Source organism: Crocuta crocuta, unplaced genomic scaffold, assembly GCF_008692635.1.
Source record: "Crocuta crocuta isolate KB4526 unplaced genomic scaffold, BGI_CrCroc_1.0 scaffold97, whole genome shotgun sequence".
Taxonomy (NCBI): domain Eukaryota; kingdom Metazoa; phylum Chordata; class Mammalia; order Carnivora; family Hyaenidae; genus Crocuta; species Crocuta crocuta.
The window spans coordinates 462,840-480,573 of record NW_027531999.1 but is presented as its reverse complement, the minus strand read 5'-3'; the positions used below and the strand labels follow the sequence as shown (position 1 = coordinate 480,573).

Genomic DNA, 17,734 nt, shown 5'->3' with positions numbered 1-17,734 from the left:
GCCACAGATGATAAACATAGAGATAGCATAGTATTAGAGGCTTCAAGCCTAACTGGAGTGCTGCTGGTAAGGGGCAAGAGAAAGACTTTCTCTTCCCACCCTCTTTCTTCCCCAATCACAAGGGACTGATTGCTTTTTGTTTATTTATCTTCAAAACAGGAATAAAAGAATATTGAGGAAAATGCTTTCAGAAATGGAGGAAGCAATTTTCGTCAAAAGGATTGGTATCCCTTCTCTGTACTTTATAATGCTTTGTGTTTAGGATTGCTTTTCTATATTGTCCATTGCTTTGTAAGGATCATAATTCATCAGTTATGCTTTTATTCACATTTTTAACTTATCTCTAATTGAATTACTGAACTAGGTCCTATAATAATAATTAGAAAAAATAGTTTTCATCATATTATACGAGGGGTACCATTTCATTGATGGTGTTGTCATTGACTTCATCTGGTTTAACTTGGTAAAAATTGCTTAACTGATCATCACATCACTTGAATTATTTTCTTTTTAAAAAAATTTTTTAAATGTTTTATTTATTTCTGAGACAGAGCGAGAGAGACAGTGTGTGCAGGGGGGTCAGTGAGAGAGGGAGACACAGAATCTGAAACAGGGTCCAGGTTCTGAGCTGGTAGTCAGCACAGAGCCTGGCACAGGGCTCGAACCCACCAACCGTGAGATCACGATTTCAGCCGAAGTCAGACGCTTAACCAACTGAGCCCCCCAGGCATCCCCTGAATTCTTTTCATCTATAGCACTATATGATGTCTATCGCTAAATTAAATTTGAATTCCTATTTGTAGCTTAAAATGTTTTTTTAATGTTTATTTCTGAGAAAGAGAGAGAGTATAAGTGGGGGAGGGATAGAAAGAGAGAGGGAGAAACAGAATCTGAAACAGGCTCAAAGATCCTGCTCACAGGCTACGAGATTATGACCTGAGCTGAAGTCAGACATCCAACAGACTGAGCCACCCAGGCACCCCTAAAATATTTTTAAAAAGACATTATAAGTGAAATATTAATTGGTACCATATTCCTAGAACATTATCCAGTTGTTGGAAATGCAATTGATGTCAAATAAAATTACACATCTCTTTAAAGAAATCATACAATTTCCAGAGTTAGAAGAGTTAGATATCACCACTCATGAATCAACAAGGGACATCCTTTAAGCATTGAAGTAAAATCTTTTGAGAGATGTTATTTAGCTTCTATACATATATGAATATTACAATTTTAGCCAAACAGGAAATGCAATAAAAAAATAGCCATATGGTATTTCAATCCCAAATGTTTAAAAAAAGTAAAATATAATAATGATACTATAAATTCCCACCAATAACTAAAGAAATTGAAAAAAAATAGGTTATAAATGTGCAAAAATCTTCGATTTGAATTCTGATTTGGATACACATAAAAGTAGTATAGTAAAATATATGTGTTTTCATTTAGTTAAAAAAATATACTTTAACAGTATGTCTTCTCTGCTCCTAATATGAATTAAATCAATGCTGAATTTTAAAATAGGTCACATGTGCTATTAAAGTGGTTTTAATGGTCTTGGGGAAGGAATGTGTCATATTCTTTTATGTAGATTTGAGGCCTACAGGCACATGAAACATAGTCAAAAAACGTCGTTTGAATGAACACAAAATGTTGGAGAAAAACAGTAATTTTATTGGAAAAAGTGTTATTGATTAATCTCAACATTATTTTTATTTATTCTTTTGTGTATGTGTGTGTATTTTCCATTAAAATATTTAATATAGTTATCCCCTCCTACATTTTCTACGTCCTTTGTCAGGTATTTTAATTTTTAACAAGTCATTCTTCTTCGTATTTTATATTTTCATTTTATTTGAATTTACCATATTTTTATTCTTTCCAATGTTCTTTATTCCTTTCTTCATCACTACCAATACAATTGAGATACTTTTTTCTTCTGTCTTGAGAACTTCCTTCAATATTTCTTTTTTTTTTTAATGTTTATTTATTTATTTTTAAAGAGAGAAAGAGCAAGTGGAGGTTAGGCAGAGAGAGAGAAGGAGACAGAGAATCCCAAGCAGGCTCCACACTGTCAGTGTAGAGATGGACATGGGGCTCAATCTCATGAACCATGAGATAATGACCTGAGCCAAAATCAAGAGTCAGCTGCTTAACCAACAGAGCCACACAGGCGCCCCAATCCTTCAGTATTTCTATTAGTGCAAGTTGGCTATCTATGAATTCCTTTTTAGGGAGATGGGGGGATCTTAAGTATAATTCATTTTAAGTATGAAATATATTTTAGGTGGATAGCAAATCATAGCTTAACAGTTATTTCTTTTGAATAATTTTAAATATATCATCCATTATCTTCTGGTTTTCATCATTTCTGCTTCAGAACTAGGTACCATTATTATTGCTGCTTACCTGAAGACAATGCTCTATTTTTCTGTGACTGCTTCTAACATTTTTCTATTGCTGACTAAATTTTAGTGATTTTGCTATAGTTTATCTTTCATATTTATCTTGCCTGTCTCTATAGCTTTATCTTTTTGTCAATTTTAGAAAATTCACAATATCCCTTCAAACAAAACTCACTGCATCCTTTTCTCTTTCTTCTTGTAGGACTTCAATTCCACATCTAGGATTCTTCTTTTTGTTCCATGTATATTTTACACTATTATCTATATTGTTATTCATGTTCACTTCATTATCAGTCTGTATTTTCTATTGACTTATCTTTTATTCCATTAATACTTTATTCAGCTACCTTGGGGTGACCAGTTGAAAACCCGAAGTATTTTCCGTGTCTTTTCCTCCTAGTCAGGACTTGCACAGCATTTTTTTGTTTTGTTTTGTTTTTGGCTATATAAGACTCCTCCACTGTTTAGCCTCTTAGCTCTTGCCTTCAGCCTGCCTGACCAGCCTCTCACACTCTTCAGATTAGGAGCTAAGAACTACTATAAAGCCAAGACTCACATCATTTCAGGCTCACCTCTCTATTGCTGCTTTTGCTCCGAAGTTTTTGTGTTTTAGTTCCAAGCAATTGTGGTAGTGCTGAATTCTAATTTTTGTCTCCACAGTTGCGTGCTACTTAACAAAGCTCTGAGGCTGCATTTTCACTTGGCCTATGGCCTATTTTGCAGACAAGCTTGCAAATGCCTCAAGAGAAGTGACAGATGAATGTTGAAGTCCTTTTGCTGTGTTTCTTTTCTCTTGGGAATTTTGAACCCTGATGGTCTGAGTTGAAATCCAATATGTTCAAATAGTAGTCTTCAACTTTAATCCAGGTTTTATATTTCCTCTTTCTTGAGAGACTATTTTTCTGATATAAGCTATTCCACTATAACCAGAAAAATGAAATTCTCTGAACCTAGTTTTAAAACTGGTTTTAAAGAGTTGGTGGAGTGGAATAATCAACAATTAATTTAAGAAAAATGTTTTTAATAGTTTATATATATATACTATTAAATATATATATTTAGTTATATATATACTAGATATACATACATATATATATATAAAACTTAAAGACTTCTTAAAAATGAAAGCATAATCTTTTATGACACATGCCGCTTTTGTAATTAGCCAAAAAGATTCATGTTTTGCTGTGTAGGAAAAATCATTATAGTGTATAATTAGGAAAAGATACACATCACCTGAATGAATCAATAGCTTTTAAAATTTCTAAATCTATTTAATAGTTCAATAGTTTCAGTGACCTAAGTTTATTATTAAGCTAATGACCATCTTGATGTTATCAAATGAAATATTTTTTCAATGGCATCAAACACTGATATTTTCATTCCACGTTCCCTCAATTATGTTATGGTGCCTCTCACTTTTTTATAATATTTAACCAGGTCATTCTATTTCATGATTATTCTCCATCATGTAACACTTATACTTACTTCAGCTAAAATCAGTAACATGGTGGCATGACTTGCTCACTCTGGATAAATATGGGGAAGTTTCTGCGTTTGCACTTCATCCACTGGTTTGCATTTTGCTCATGGCCCTCACACTGCTTCAGTTTTTGTATTTCTTTATTCTGCAAAAAGATACACAATATGAAAGTGGATAAAGTTCAGGTATCAAGTCTTGTTTTGTTATTCTTATCCTGGAAAAACCTCTCTTTAACTTCTTGGGTAAAATGCCAGTTTGGGGCTACATTATGAAGCCCATTTCCCTTTTATATGGCATATTCCAATACAATGATGCTTATTGGGTTCTTTGGACAAATGCAGATTGAGTGCTGAATATATATTTCTTTAATTAGTGAAAACAGAAATTACATTCTTTTACTTCCATTATTTGAGATATGTGACCCATGTAAAACAATTGTCTATGAAAATAATACTTATGTGAAAGCTTTTATTTATTTTGTAAGTTTATCAGCAGGGAAATTTTAAACCTATTTAAACTCAAACTAAAAATAAGTATTTTATTTTATGTTTTAAAGTTTATTTATTTTGACAGAGAGAGTGAAAGTGAGAAAGATTGAGCACGAGTGGAGGAGAGGTAGACAGAGGAAGAGAGAGAATCCCAAGCAGGCTCTGCACTGTCAGCAGGTTTTTCAAGGTGGGGCTCAAACTCATGAACCATGAGATCATGACGTGAGGTGAAATCGAGTCAGACGCATAACTGACTGAGCCATCCAGGTGCTCCCAAAATAAGTATTTTAAAACAGATATTAAATTCACATGGTTTAAAATTCAAAATGTGTTAGGAGTTTAAGAATTATAAATTTTAGAAAATTAACATTAAATTTGTCATGTTACTTGAATGAGTAGACCTATAAAAGTGAAAAGAGGATGCAGATACCATTTAATAAAGTGTCAAAAATATTTTGAAGGATATTTATTTAAAAACATAAAAATTGGAATAATTATGTGATCAAATATGGAACATGCATGATATTGTGAAATGTCTAGTAACAACCTCAATTTTTGACACTACGTTCCTTCTTTGCTCAGGTCAGGAGAGGAAGAAAATGGACTTCCTCTGTGATACCCATTAAGAAGATATCCTTAATATTAGATACTTGGATAAATTTTAAAAATTGAATCTTTAAGAGAGAAGTCTTTGTTATTTAGAATACTAGCATCCCTCTACATAGTTAAGTTAAATCAGAATAAATGCCTTGGATTCATACAATGCTTTCCAATTACTAAAAATGTTTCACCCACATTGTTTAATTTTTATCTCTATGGCAGTCACGTGCTATATTAACATTTCCATTTTGAAGGTCATTTTTGTTGCCTAACATTACATGCGTAATAGACAGCACAGTCTTAACCTGAATTCATATCCTTTGACTCTATATTCAATCTCATGTGCACTGTATTGAGTTTAAAATTTCATTACAATTAACCTAAAGCTACTAGAGAAGAATATTGAATATCCATAATTTTTGGAATTTAGCAACAAGCATATATTAAAAAATATGTATAAGGTTACAGAATTGTCACGAATAATTTTCTTCTTTTGTATAGTCCCATGTGACCTCTCTTACAATGATCATTTCTGTGTACTGTATCAACTATGGCTAATGCTGCTCTCAAATAATAGGGCAAAGTAAGGGCTACTAGGTTACAGGCTAAATTAGAGGATCAACGTATTTCCAAGCACCAGTTTACATATTTATTCTCTTCTTCACTTGGCTTTGTGTGCATAATTTTATTTTGATAGAAATAAAACTAGTTCATGGTAAGAGATGAGGCCCAAGCACGTTGTGTCATCTGTCTCACTCATTACATATTTCTAGAAAACATTTTGAATTCCTTAGATTTTTTTCTTAAAAACCTTTATTGTTCCAATTGTCTATTAAGTAAAATCTATCACTTGATTTAGAAGCTATCAAAAACTGCATAGCTAACATAACAAGTAATTGGCAATTTGCATTCATTTCTCTGTTTCCTCCCCTGCTTTCTGATCATGCTTTTTATATTATACATCTAACTGCTATTCATGTCATGGGTCTTCCAGGAACTGCTCCTCTCTTCCCATATTACTTTCTCTGACCTACTTGTAGCTAGTTTTCTGGCAATGCTTATCACCAAATATGATGAATATCACATTTTCAAGCATAATCGTCTTGGGATCATAGATAATTGCCCTTTTATGCATTTATATCATTCTGCCAGTTATTGATTTATTGACTCGTACCTCCAAATTCAAAAGTTTTCTTGCTTTGTAAAAATGGATCTGTGACCTTTAAATAGTCTTGCTTTACCAGGTGGCATGATGATTAACTTTGTCTATAGAGAGTATTGGAGAAACCTTGCAGGAGATAAGGATTTTGCTTCTGATTCCCATGAACCCTCTTAATGGGCTCCTCCAGGGAATAAACCTTGTCCAGCACCTGGCTGTGGGAAATCAGATGGCTATATCCTGTGTTAGGAGATTGTAGGGAACACATTGCAAAGCAGAACACGGCTTTCTGGCCTTGCTGAAAAAAGTGGGCTGTGCTTCACTTATCTAGTTCAAGTATGTCCAGGGTTTGGGTCCTGCCTAAGCTAGGGAATTTCTTAGACCATGTTATCTATGGAATATGTTATCTTGTTTTCCACCCTGCTTTCTACATCATCTCTTTTGTAGTCTTGGGAATGCCTTAACTTGTTTTTCTGCATGCTAGCTATACGTTCTTACTGCCCTGTAGCCCACTGACATATTGCACAATGTTTCCCTAAATGAATACTTAAAAAGTAAGGGAGCTTGAGACCAGCTTGGGGAGTCTTCTCTTATCCTTCCTCTCACCTCTGTTGACTTGAAGAGTCTTGAGTTATCCTGTCTGTCCTCCTCAGCTTTGCTGGACAAAGTTGAAAGCTGAACCCACACCTGGCCCCTGCAGTACTTAAGGCTTCTCTGTTCCTAATTCCTGCAGTACACAAAAACCAGCAGTATTCACTGGCCAGCAGCTCCCACCATATACCCTCCTTGAATGCTTTTAAGCAGAGTGTCTCCAAGGAGATACCTCCCATTGGAGACATTGCTTTAGTACTTTAGTGAATGAATATCCAGCAAGTGCTAGAAGATAGATTCCCAGCAAATTTTGTCTGTTACATCAAATTGACTTCTCTGCCACCCAGTTGGCCATGGCTGTATCCTCCCATATAGGCTGTACCTCAGCCCTGTAGGGGACTTTCTCTTGAGTGTTGTGTCTCAACCACAGAAAGAGTGACTATTCTTTATTTCTGCTGTACCTTTATTCTTTTTTTGAAGAGTTTATTTTTTAAGTAATCTCTACACCCAATGTGGTGAGCAAGAGTCACATACCCCACTGACTGAGACAGCCAGACACCTCTCAATATTATTTAATACTTCTTTAGTTTTTACAAGCTTATGCCACATTACTCCAAACTTGTTATAGCCAATATTTCTTCACATTGAACTTTTCTTGCTCAAATTACTGTGTGGATTCTCTCTCCTGAGTGGACTCAGACTTGTAATAAATACTTGCTAATGGAATAGAGTTCACTTAATTCAAACCACAATTTAAATTACTTATCTCAAGATTCTTCTTGTAGAATCCACTTAGATGAGAGTAAGAAAAGTAAATTATTGGATATTCTCTATTGGTGACAAGGATTGAGGAGCCAGCACATAAATCACAGAACATATATGACATGAGGGTCTTTCAAAGGTAAAATTACAAATTTAACAATATTCACTGAGTAATTCTCATAAAAACGATTATTGTTGCTTGTGAACGTAAGTGGGCAACTCCTGTTTCTTATGTGAATATTTCTCATTAAGTATTTTATTGAGGATATTTATAAGGTAGTTTTTAATCAGCTGAAAAGTTATTATACTTTAATTTTTTTTGAAATTTAAAATCTCAAATGAAATTTAACTCTTCAGTGAAGATTTTACTTAATTTTTCACACATGCTCTTGGTGCATTATTAATTCTGGCTGAATATGCCATAATTCATCATGAAGGAATTACTTGGAGACATAAAAAATGCATTAAAGAACAGCTGTTGTATTGCTGAAAGCAATGCATCAGGGCATGCACATGGTGTTATGAAACACAGAACTGATTAATTGTATATCCTTGTTACAGTAATTTCTTCACTTTATGATAATTGCTGTCTATCTGAGAGCAGATTGTAGGATTTCCTTTATGCAATAAACTTATCAAAACAAACAAGAAATAATTAAGTTATTAACAGATATGTTGATCACTGTAAGTTGGAGAATCTTAAATTGTAAATAGTGTATTGAAGTTACAATATCAATAAAAACTCTAAACTCTCATAAGTTAATTATATAAAAATTATTGAAGCACCCCCAAAATTCCATATTTAAATTTCTTAACTTTTGTATCATTCTAAAGTTGTATCATATCTATATAATCATTTTAGTATATATAATGAGTTCTCATCATGCAAGTTGTATTCCTTCACATGTTATTGCCTAAAAACCGTCACTAATGCCAAAATGATGAGTCATGTGAATCACTGAAGAAACTGGAAGCAACTCTATTGAATGTTCTTGACCATTATGTATTTATTCAATGATAGAAAAGATTAAAAATTGAATAACATGTGAAAAAACTTATGATAATAAAGAAAAGCTGTATAAATTTTTTTATTATTACTCAATATTCAACAAATGTTTGTTTTCTACTTTATTTCAGGCTCCCTGCTAGGGTTTCATGGCAATAAATATCTATTGCTTTCAAATTCAAGAACCTTAAGACAAATAGGTAAGATATAAAAATATATGTCACCCCTGAGTTTATTGGAGATTCTGCTCATTAAATATCTTCAATTTGGTTACCAAATTATCTGTGGATTAATATTCAATTAACATTCAGGTTTTTTAAAAAAATGTTTTATTTTTTTTGAGAGAGAGAGCACAAGCAGGGGAGGGGCAGAGAGAGAGGGGGACAGAGTATCTGAAGCAGGCTGGCTCTGAGCAGACAGGCTGACAGCAGGGAGCCCAATGTGGGGCTCAAATTCAAAACCTCAAGATCATGACCTGAGCTGAAGTCAGACTCACCAACTGAGTCACCCAGACACCCCAACATTTAGTTTAACTGTGTTGAGTAATTTCAAGATATAATTCTACTTAAGTAGCCAAACTACAATGTAAAGAGAAAATCATTATTATATTTATCTGATTTAAAAAAAAAAGATGCTTGTGTTTGTCAAAGTAAATAATAGCTGACAGTAGTGCACAAGTTAAATTTCAGAGCTAGGATTTATATTTAGTTCTTATAACTCCAAACTAATATTTCTTTTACCATATTACTACGGTTTGTATTAGAATTTCAACAAATGTTTCTTTAAAGTTGAATTCCTAGGTAGTAATTGAAAGTAGTTTTAGATTGTTTCACATAGTTTTCCACTTCTGTAAATAATCTCTAATGTTTTAAACATACCCTTCACTCCTAAATCTTCTTTACACCTTATAAATGAGACTATTTTTTAGAGCAGTTTAAGTTTCATAGCAAAACTAAGCAGAAGGTACAGAGATTTCCTATGTACCCCTGTTCCCACACATATATACCCCACAAGAGTAGTAACTTTGTTACAATTGATTAACTTCATTGACAAATCATTATCACTAAGAGTCCATAGTTTATACTGAGGTTCACTCATGGTGTTACACATTATATGGGTTTGGACAAATTTATAATGACATGTCGCTACCATTATAGAATTCTACAGAGTAGATTCACTGCCCTAAAAATCTTTTGTACTTTGCTTATTCATCCTTCCTTCCTTCCACTCAATCACTAATCTCTTTGCTATTTCATAGTTTTGCCTTTTCTAGATTATCATATAGTAAGAATCATAGAGTATGTAGCCATTTCAGTTTATTTATTCCTACTGAAAGACATCTTGTTTCCTTCCAATTTTTGGCAATTAAGAATAAAGCTGCTAAAACATCCAAGTGAATGTTTTTATGCGGACATAAATTTTCTACTCATTTGGTAAATACCAAGGAGTGTGTTTGCTGAATAGTATGGCAAGAGAATGTTCAGTTTAGTAAGAAACCACCCAAACTGCTTTCCAAAGTGTCTGTACCATATTGCATTCAAACCAACAATGAAAGAGAGTTCCTGTTGCCCTACATGTTTACCAGCATTCCACATTAGTGTTCTTGATTCTGGCCATCCTAATAGGTGTGCAGTAGCATCTCATTGTTATTTTAAGTGCATTTTTCTGATGACATATGATGTAGAACATCTTTTCATACATGTATTTGCCATTTGTATATATTCTTTGGTGAGGTGTCTGTTAGCATCTTTGACCCATTTATAATTGGGTTGCTTGTTTTCTTAATGTTGAGTTTTACGAGTTCTCTGTATATACACAGTTCTCTGTATAGAAAGGAGTATATACAGATATGTCTTTTTAAAAAAATGTTTCTGTATTTATTTGTTTCTTTGAGAGAGAAAGTGAGAGAATAGGGGAAGGTCAGAGAGAAAAGGAGACAGAGAATCTGATGCAGGCTCCATGCTGTCAGTGCAGAGCCCAATGTGGTTTTCAGACTCATGAACTGTGAGGTCATGACCTGAGCTGAAGTTGGATGCTTAACCGATAGAGCCACCCAGGTACCCAACAGATAAGTTTTTTGCAAATATTTTCTCCCAGTTTATGGCTGGTATTTTCATTTTCTTAATAGTACCTTTTAATAGTATCATAAGAATATGTGGTGGGGCGCCTGGGTGGCTCCGTCGGTTAAGCGTCCAACTTCAGCTCAGGTCATGATCTCACGGTTCATGGGTTCAAGCCCCTTGTCGGGCTCTGTGCTGACAGCCAGCTCAGAGCCTTGAGACTGCTTAAGACTCTGTGTCTCCCTCTATCTCTGACCCTCCCCTGCTCATGCTGTCTCTCTCTCTCAGGAAAAAAAAAAATGTGGTGTATGTGTACTGAAATACTACTTATCCATAAAAAAGGATGAAGCTTGCCATTTGTAATGACATGGATGGAGCTAGAGGGTATAATGCTAAGCCAATGTTAAAGACAAGTACCATATGATTTCACTCATGTGAAATTTAAGAAACACAACAAATGAACAAAGGAAAAAGAGAAAGAGGGAGGAAGCGAAACCAAGAAACAGACTCTTAGATATAGAGAACAAACTGATAGTACCAGAGGGGAGGTGAGTCAGGGGACAGGTGAAATACATGATAAATATTAAGGAGTGCAGTTGTAATGAGTACTGGGTGTTGGATGGAAGTGTTGTATATCCATACAATTGCTATATTGTATACCTGAAACTAATATAACACTATGTTAACTATACTGGAATTAAAATAACACAGCACAAAATTTTAAAAATGAATAAATTAAAACAAACCAACAACAACAAAAGAAATCTTACCAGGGTCTTACCAAGGTGTAAGGTCTGTAGTTGGTGTCTAGATTCCTCTTTTTCTTTTTTTTTCAGGTGGATGTCACTGTTTTAGCACCATTTGTCAAAAGACCATCTTTTCTCCATGTTTTGCCTGTGCCCCTTTCCCGAAGATCAGTTGATCTCATTTACTGAGGTCTATTCCTGAGCTTTCTAACTGTTCCATTGATCAATTTTCTGTTCTCTTGCTAATATGACATTCTTTTGATTCCTATGACTTTATAATAAATCTTTAAGTCAACCAATGTCAGTCCTCCAACTTTATTATTCTCCTTTAAATTTGTGTTGGCTTTTCTAGGTCTTTTACTCTTCTGTATAAATTTTAGAAACTTTTGGTAGCCATCATTCCAGTTTACTAGAATTTTGATAAGCATGTGATGAAAATCTAGGTCAAGTGAGGAAAAACTGACATCTTGATAATATTGAGTGTTCCTATCCATGAACATGAAAAGCTCTTAATTTAGTTATTCTTTGTTATTGTTCATCATAGTTTTGTAGTATTTCTTATATAGATCTTAAAACTATTCTGTTAGATTTAAATTAAATGTTTCATTTTGGGAATGCTATTATAGATTATATTGTGCTTTTAATTTCAAATTCCACTTGTTCATTGTGGTATATAGGTGTGCTCGCTTTGGCAGCACATATACATTGTGGTATATAGGTAAGTAATCAACTTCTGTATACTTCAACTTTGCTATAACTGCTTATTACTTGCAGGAGTTTGTTGCTGTGGTTGTTGTCATTGATTTTTTTCAAGTTTCTACATAGACAATTATTTTGTGAACAAAGACAACTTTACTTCTTCCCCAATTTGTATATCTTTTATTTCCTTTTTTGTTGGTCTTATCATATTAGTTAGAATTTCCTGTGTGTACAATTCTTTTTATACATTGTTGAATTAGATTTGATTTTCTTTGAGAATATTTGAATATCTGGTCATGAGAGATATTGGTTTTCTTTTCTTCTAATGAAAAGATAAAGTTTTCTCTTAATATATTTGATTTGGTATTAGGGTAATGCTGGCCTCATCAAATTAAAAAGATTATAGAGAATTGGTTTAATTTCTTCCTAAATGTTTGGCAGATTTCATCAGTGAACCCATCGGGGTTAGATGGTTTCTATTTTGGATGATTATTAATTATTAATTCAATGTATTTGATATAGACCTATTCAGATCTTTCTTCTTGGGTGTGATTGGCAGATTTTATCCTTCAAGGAACTGGCCCATTTAATATTGGTTATCATATTTGTGGGAATAAAGTTGTTTATAGCATTATTTTTTCTGGGATCTGTAGTAATGGTACTCCTTTCATTTCTCACATTAGTAATTTGTGTCCACTATCTTTTTCTTTTCCTCTCCTCTCCCTTTATTTCTTGCCTTTTATTTCCTTTTGTTTTCTTCTTGGTTATCCTGGTTAAAGGCTTATGAATCTTATTGATCTTTTCAAAGAACCAGCTTTTTAAAAAAATTTCTCCATTGATTTCCTATTTTCAGTTTCATAGATTCTGCTCCAAAATCATTATTTATTTTCTTCTGCTTACTTTGGATTTAACTTTTTTGTTTTGTTTTGTTCTTGTTTTGTTTTTGTTTTTGTTTTGTTTTCTGGTTTCCTAAGGTGAAGCTTAGATGATTTGATTTCTGCCTATACTCTCAGGCATCATTTGTGTGATAATTTCTTATGGAACCATACAGTTGCTAATAGGGTATGAAATGATACATAAAATACTGAGATTTTTATGGGACACCCTTGTGTCCAAGGGTGCAAGTTTATTGTTGTTGATAAATGACAAGTGGAAAAGAAAATTTGAAGTAACTGTGTTTAAGAAAAACATCTGTAGTGCACTTTATTTTGTTGTGGCATCTAGTAAAATAATATTTAAGTATTTACTATTCAGAGATGAACAAATTACGAGGAAAGTGAGAGAAGTAAAGCAAAAATGCTCATGATTGCTTTTCAGGAGGAACTTAAACCCCAGTTAAGTGGTTCCTGATTTTTTTTTTCTCTCCCTCTCTGATAGCTACCTTCAGATGCGGCATATTCTAATAAGCAGACACAAATTTGGATTGTAATTCTCTGACATTGTTTCTCAAGCCATTTAGTCCATATCTATTCTTAATAAACATAAAAAATATCCTCTTTAACTTGATAAAGAATATCTACAAAAGCCTGAAGCTAACATCATACTTAATGGTGAGAAATTGATAGCTTCTCCACTAAAATGAGGTATAAGACGAGGATACTCTCTCTACTCATTCCTTTCCAACATCATATCGGATAGTCTATCTGATGTAATAAGACGAAAAAAAAAAGGAAATTAAGAAAAGTATATAGATTGGGAAACAAAAAGTAAAACTGTCATTATTCACAGGTAAAATAATTGTCTATGTAGAAAATTTGAAAAAAAATCAATAAAAAACTCTTGCAAGTAGTAAGCACTTATAGCAAGGTTGAATAAATATTTATGGAAGAGAAAATAAGGAAGAAGGGAAAGAATAAATAAGAAAGAAGAAAAATAGGAAAGTTCTGAAATAGATAAATGATTATATTGTAAACTACATAATATATAATAAATATGTTCATTGGACATTTACATTTGTGTACAAACAAATTTATATTTACTACTCATATCCAGCTTTGGCAAAAACTATACTCTTATTTTCTAAGAAAAAAGACAAGAAAGATTATGGAAGTATAATGAGTAATTAACATAAGATTCAGGTCATTTTTTTTTTTATTTTTTCAAACTCCTTGAATAATAAATGAAAAAAGTATTTGAAAATATTTATCTCAAATACTCTTGACATTATGTCAAGTATAAATAACATCTTTTGTAGTTAGGAAAAAAATTCCAAATGAGGGCTTTGTAGCAAATGTGAAAGTTGAATTCATCTGCTTTTTAATTAAAAATATACCACAATATTAAATACTGAAATAGATTTTATTCAGAGAACTGAATGCTAATTCATTTGCTGTGAAAACAAATGTATCATTATAAAGTGTACTGAAAAATAATCTAGTTTGAGGTTTTGTTTTAATTAAATTATAAAACAGCATATCAGGAAAAATAAAATAAAGAAATACTCCAGTAGACAATTGGAAGATAAAATAAGGAAAATCAGAAAACAACATTATTTTATGGTTTCCTTCTCATATAATATTTGGAAGAGGTAAAATAATTTTGAGGGAAAGTCCATCACTTACATTCTTTTTGAGAATAAGAATATTTCTAAATATAACTATTAACTTCTAAATTTTGAATAGATATAAAATAACAATATCATAATGATTTATCTTTTATGATCTTATTTGTGATCTTCAGAGCATTAGGTGTATATGTAAAAGTACAGATTAGGCATAGGTATGCATGCTTATATAGTAGTATAAATATATATTTTAGATGAGAATAAAATTTGAAACTTATTGCTTATATTATCTTATTTTTGAGAGTTCCTTTTTAAGACATAGTAAAAATCCCCCCCCCAAAAAAAAGAAAAAAAAAGACTAATGACTTAAATAGTTAAATGAAGAAGCAGGATTTTTGGGATAAAATTTTCCTTTGTTTTATTAGAGTTCTATTCGTGTATATTTATGTTCATTATTCTTCTTTTAATTCATATAGTTTCATGTTTCCTCAGTCTGCTTTTGAGCAGTCAAACAATAAAACTCTATTTTCTTCAAAGTGGTAGAAGTTTGAAAAGCTTTCAAACCATGAATCAGATATGTGCTAAATAAAATACAAAAATAATGTAATACAAAACTTTTTTTTAAGTCCTGAAATTGTGTGTGAAAATTCTGCATTAATCAAATAATAATGTACATAAATTGATACTACTGCATGTTTAAAGATCCTGACATAACCTTTTTTTTTTTATTAAAACATATGAATTTTTGGTCTAGGTGGCCAGAGAACAAAAGAACTTTATGCACTCTCATTCATAGGTAGTATTGAAAAAAAAAATTAACTACAACATTTATAAATGAAAGAAAGAAGAGATTCTAAGAGTCAAAATAGAGAACTACCAAAGAATCAAGGATGATTAAACAGGACCATGGAACTGATAGAAGATTCTCCATATAGCAGGTGAGGTGGAGTGAGGAGGCAAGGTTCCCTGGATAATCCCTAGAACCCAAACATCAGTGTCCACTAATACCCTTGGCTGAATTACCTTTGTTCTTCAATTTTAGTGGAAGCCATTTTGTGCCAGTTCGAACATACAGAGAGCCAAAGTAACTGAACCCAGAAATAAGTATTTGGTTTGTGTCACATGTGGGTATAGGGTCAAGACTGTTGATTTGCAGAGGATACGTTTCTGGAAACAAACTGATAGTGTGATATCTGCTTCTTATATCATAAAGAGCCTAAGTAAAGGTGGACGATGAAGAATATACTTTCAATATCTGAGCAATCCAACAGGTAGGAAACTTTATGTCTATAGAAATAGAAATCAAATAATTATAAATACAATATTTTATAAAAAGTGAGCTTAAATCCTCAAATGCAGAGGTGTTATTAGTATTCAAAAAAACAAATAGGAGTTTTAATTTACAGAGAGATTAAAATTGATCATTTGAAAATCTTGGAATTGAAAACTGTAAGTACTGAAATTATATTTTTAAAACTTTCAGCAGGAGTGCTAAAGAGTGGATTTAATCTTGCTAAGGGAGAATAAATGAACTAAAACCAGAAGTAAATCAAACAGGTCCTATGGTCAAACTGATTTGGTCTGAATATTTAACCTTGTTACACTCAGATTCTTCACCTGTAAAACACAAATTGTAATAGTCTTTGCACCTTAGGCTGTTGTGATTGCAAATGTGTACTGAGTAGGTACTCAACATCCCAACATCCCTACGTATCTGTTATACCACTATAATCTCATAAGGATACGGTAATGAGAAAGAGACTGGAAAATAAAAGCAATTGAGGCACACAGGATCAAATGCAAGTCTCTAACATATATCTAGTAGGAATTCTAGAAGGATAAAAGAGGAAAGGAAAGGAATGAGGTGGCAGAGTTTGGTGATGGTGGCTTTGCGGCAGACTCAGACACACAGATCTTTGTAAGACATGACGGACAAGTCCAGCCCAATGATATCACTGAGAATATCAAAGTCAAAATCCAAGACAAAGAGGGTACCCTGTCTGAACAGCAGTGTCTGATTTTTGTGGAGAAAACAGAGGGAGGATGGCCACACTCTCTCAGATGACAGTACCCAGAAAGAACCCCACCATGTGGCTGGTGTTTCTCCCTCAGGGCAGCATTACCAAAGCCTTCTCCAACTCACCCATAAGTACAACTGCTACAAGATGCTCTGCTGCAAGTTTTAATGCTCCCCTGCATCCCTGAACAGTCAACTGACACAAGAAATGCAGCCACACTAACCACCTGTGCCCCAAGAAGTTTAAAGAAGGACCTGCCACCAGCTCTTCCTTTGCTCACAGGGCAGCCTCCTGCCCAGCCAGTTTGACCTGGGATCTCAGTGTTTTTCTGTGGAAACACTTGGAAAAAAAGAAAAAAGAAAAAGAGGGAAGGAAAGAGAGGCAAAACTCAGGGAAACTATGGAAATGTATTTTTGGTGTTAACTTGTTTATTATGTATCAAGGCAGTGAAATTAAGTCAAGGAATTGTCAAAATAGGTTTTATGTTTTAAAAGTTAGGTTGCTGCTTTCATTAATTCTGATTGGTACCTCTAGCTTTTGATCAACAATTTGGAGTGAACTTTGAATTTCTGATCTGAACCTTTCATACTTTTCCCATGAATTGGAAGCTGGGCACAAAAGTCTTTCTGATCTATGACAAGTTCAAATCCTAGTTCTGGTATTTTATAATTTCATGTTGTGTAAGTCACTGTGACTTGGTTTCCTCATCTCACAAAGCTAGCATTAGGAATTTTTGATAATTAGAATAATATTACACATATAAAACATTTAAGAAGGTGTCTTACTAATAATAGGTATAATTATACTGCATAAACACCAATTTAATGGCTCATCTGAGGAGTATTTCAACAAAGGTAAACATTTTATTGTGAGAATTCTAGTAAAATACTCCTAGGTTAAATATACTCTCTCTCTCTCTCTCTCTTTCACACACACACACACACACACACACACACACACACAAACACACAGCTCATGATGTAAATAATGTAATATGAAATAAGTTTGATGAATGAATTGAAAGTAATTAAATTATAAATAGAAAATATTTCTATTTTTTTTCCAAACACTTGCTTCAGTCTTTGAAATCTTCCCACTGTGTAGTTGATTACTATAATTGCTTCTCATTTAAGCCCATAAATTTGCAATTATTTTTTTAACTCCAATCATATATTTGTTCGAAGTTCTCCTTCTACCTGCTTGGTGTGAGT

The 17,734-nt window shown here is 33.1% G+C and overlaps 1 long non-coding RNA gene across 1 annotated transcript in view; it reads left to right on the top strand.

The window, feature by feature from the left end:
* LOC144240828 (uncharacterized) overlaps positions 1 to 8,685 on the top strand; it is a 45,850-nt gene extending 37,165 nt beyond the window's left edge. The window contains exon 3 of the long non-coding RNA XR_013337865.1: positions 8,629 to 8,685. This is a non-coding gene — a long non-coding RNA (uncharacterized LOC144240828). The remainder of the gene's footprint in view (positions 1 to 8,628) is intronic.
* Positions 8,686 to 17,734: the final 9,049 nt, after the last annotated feature.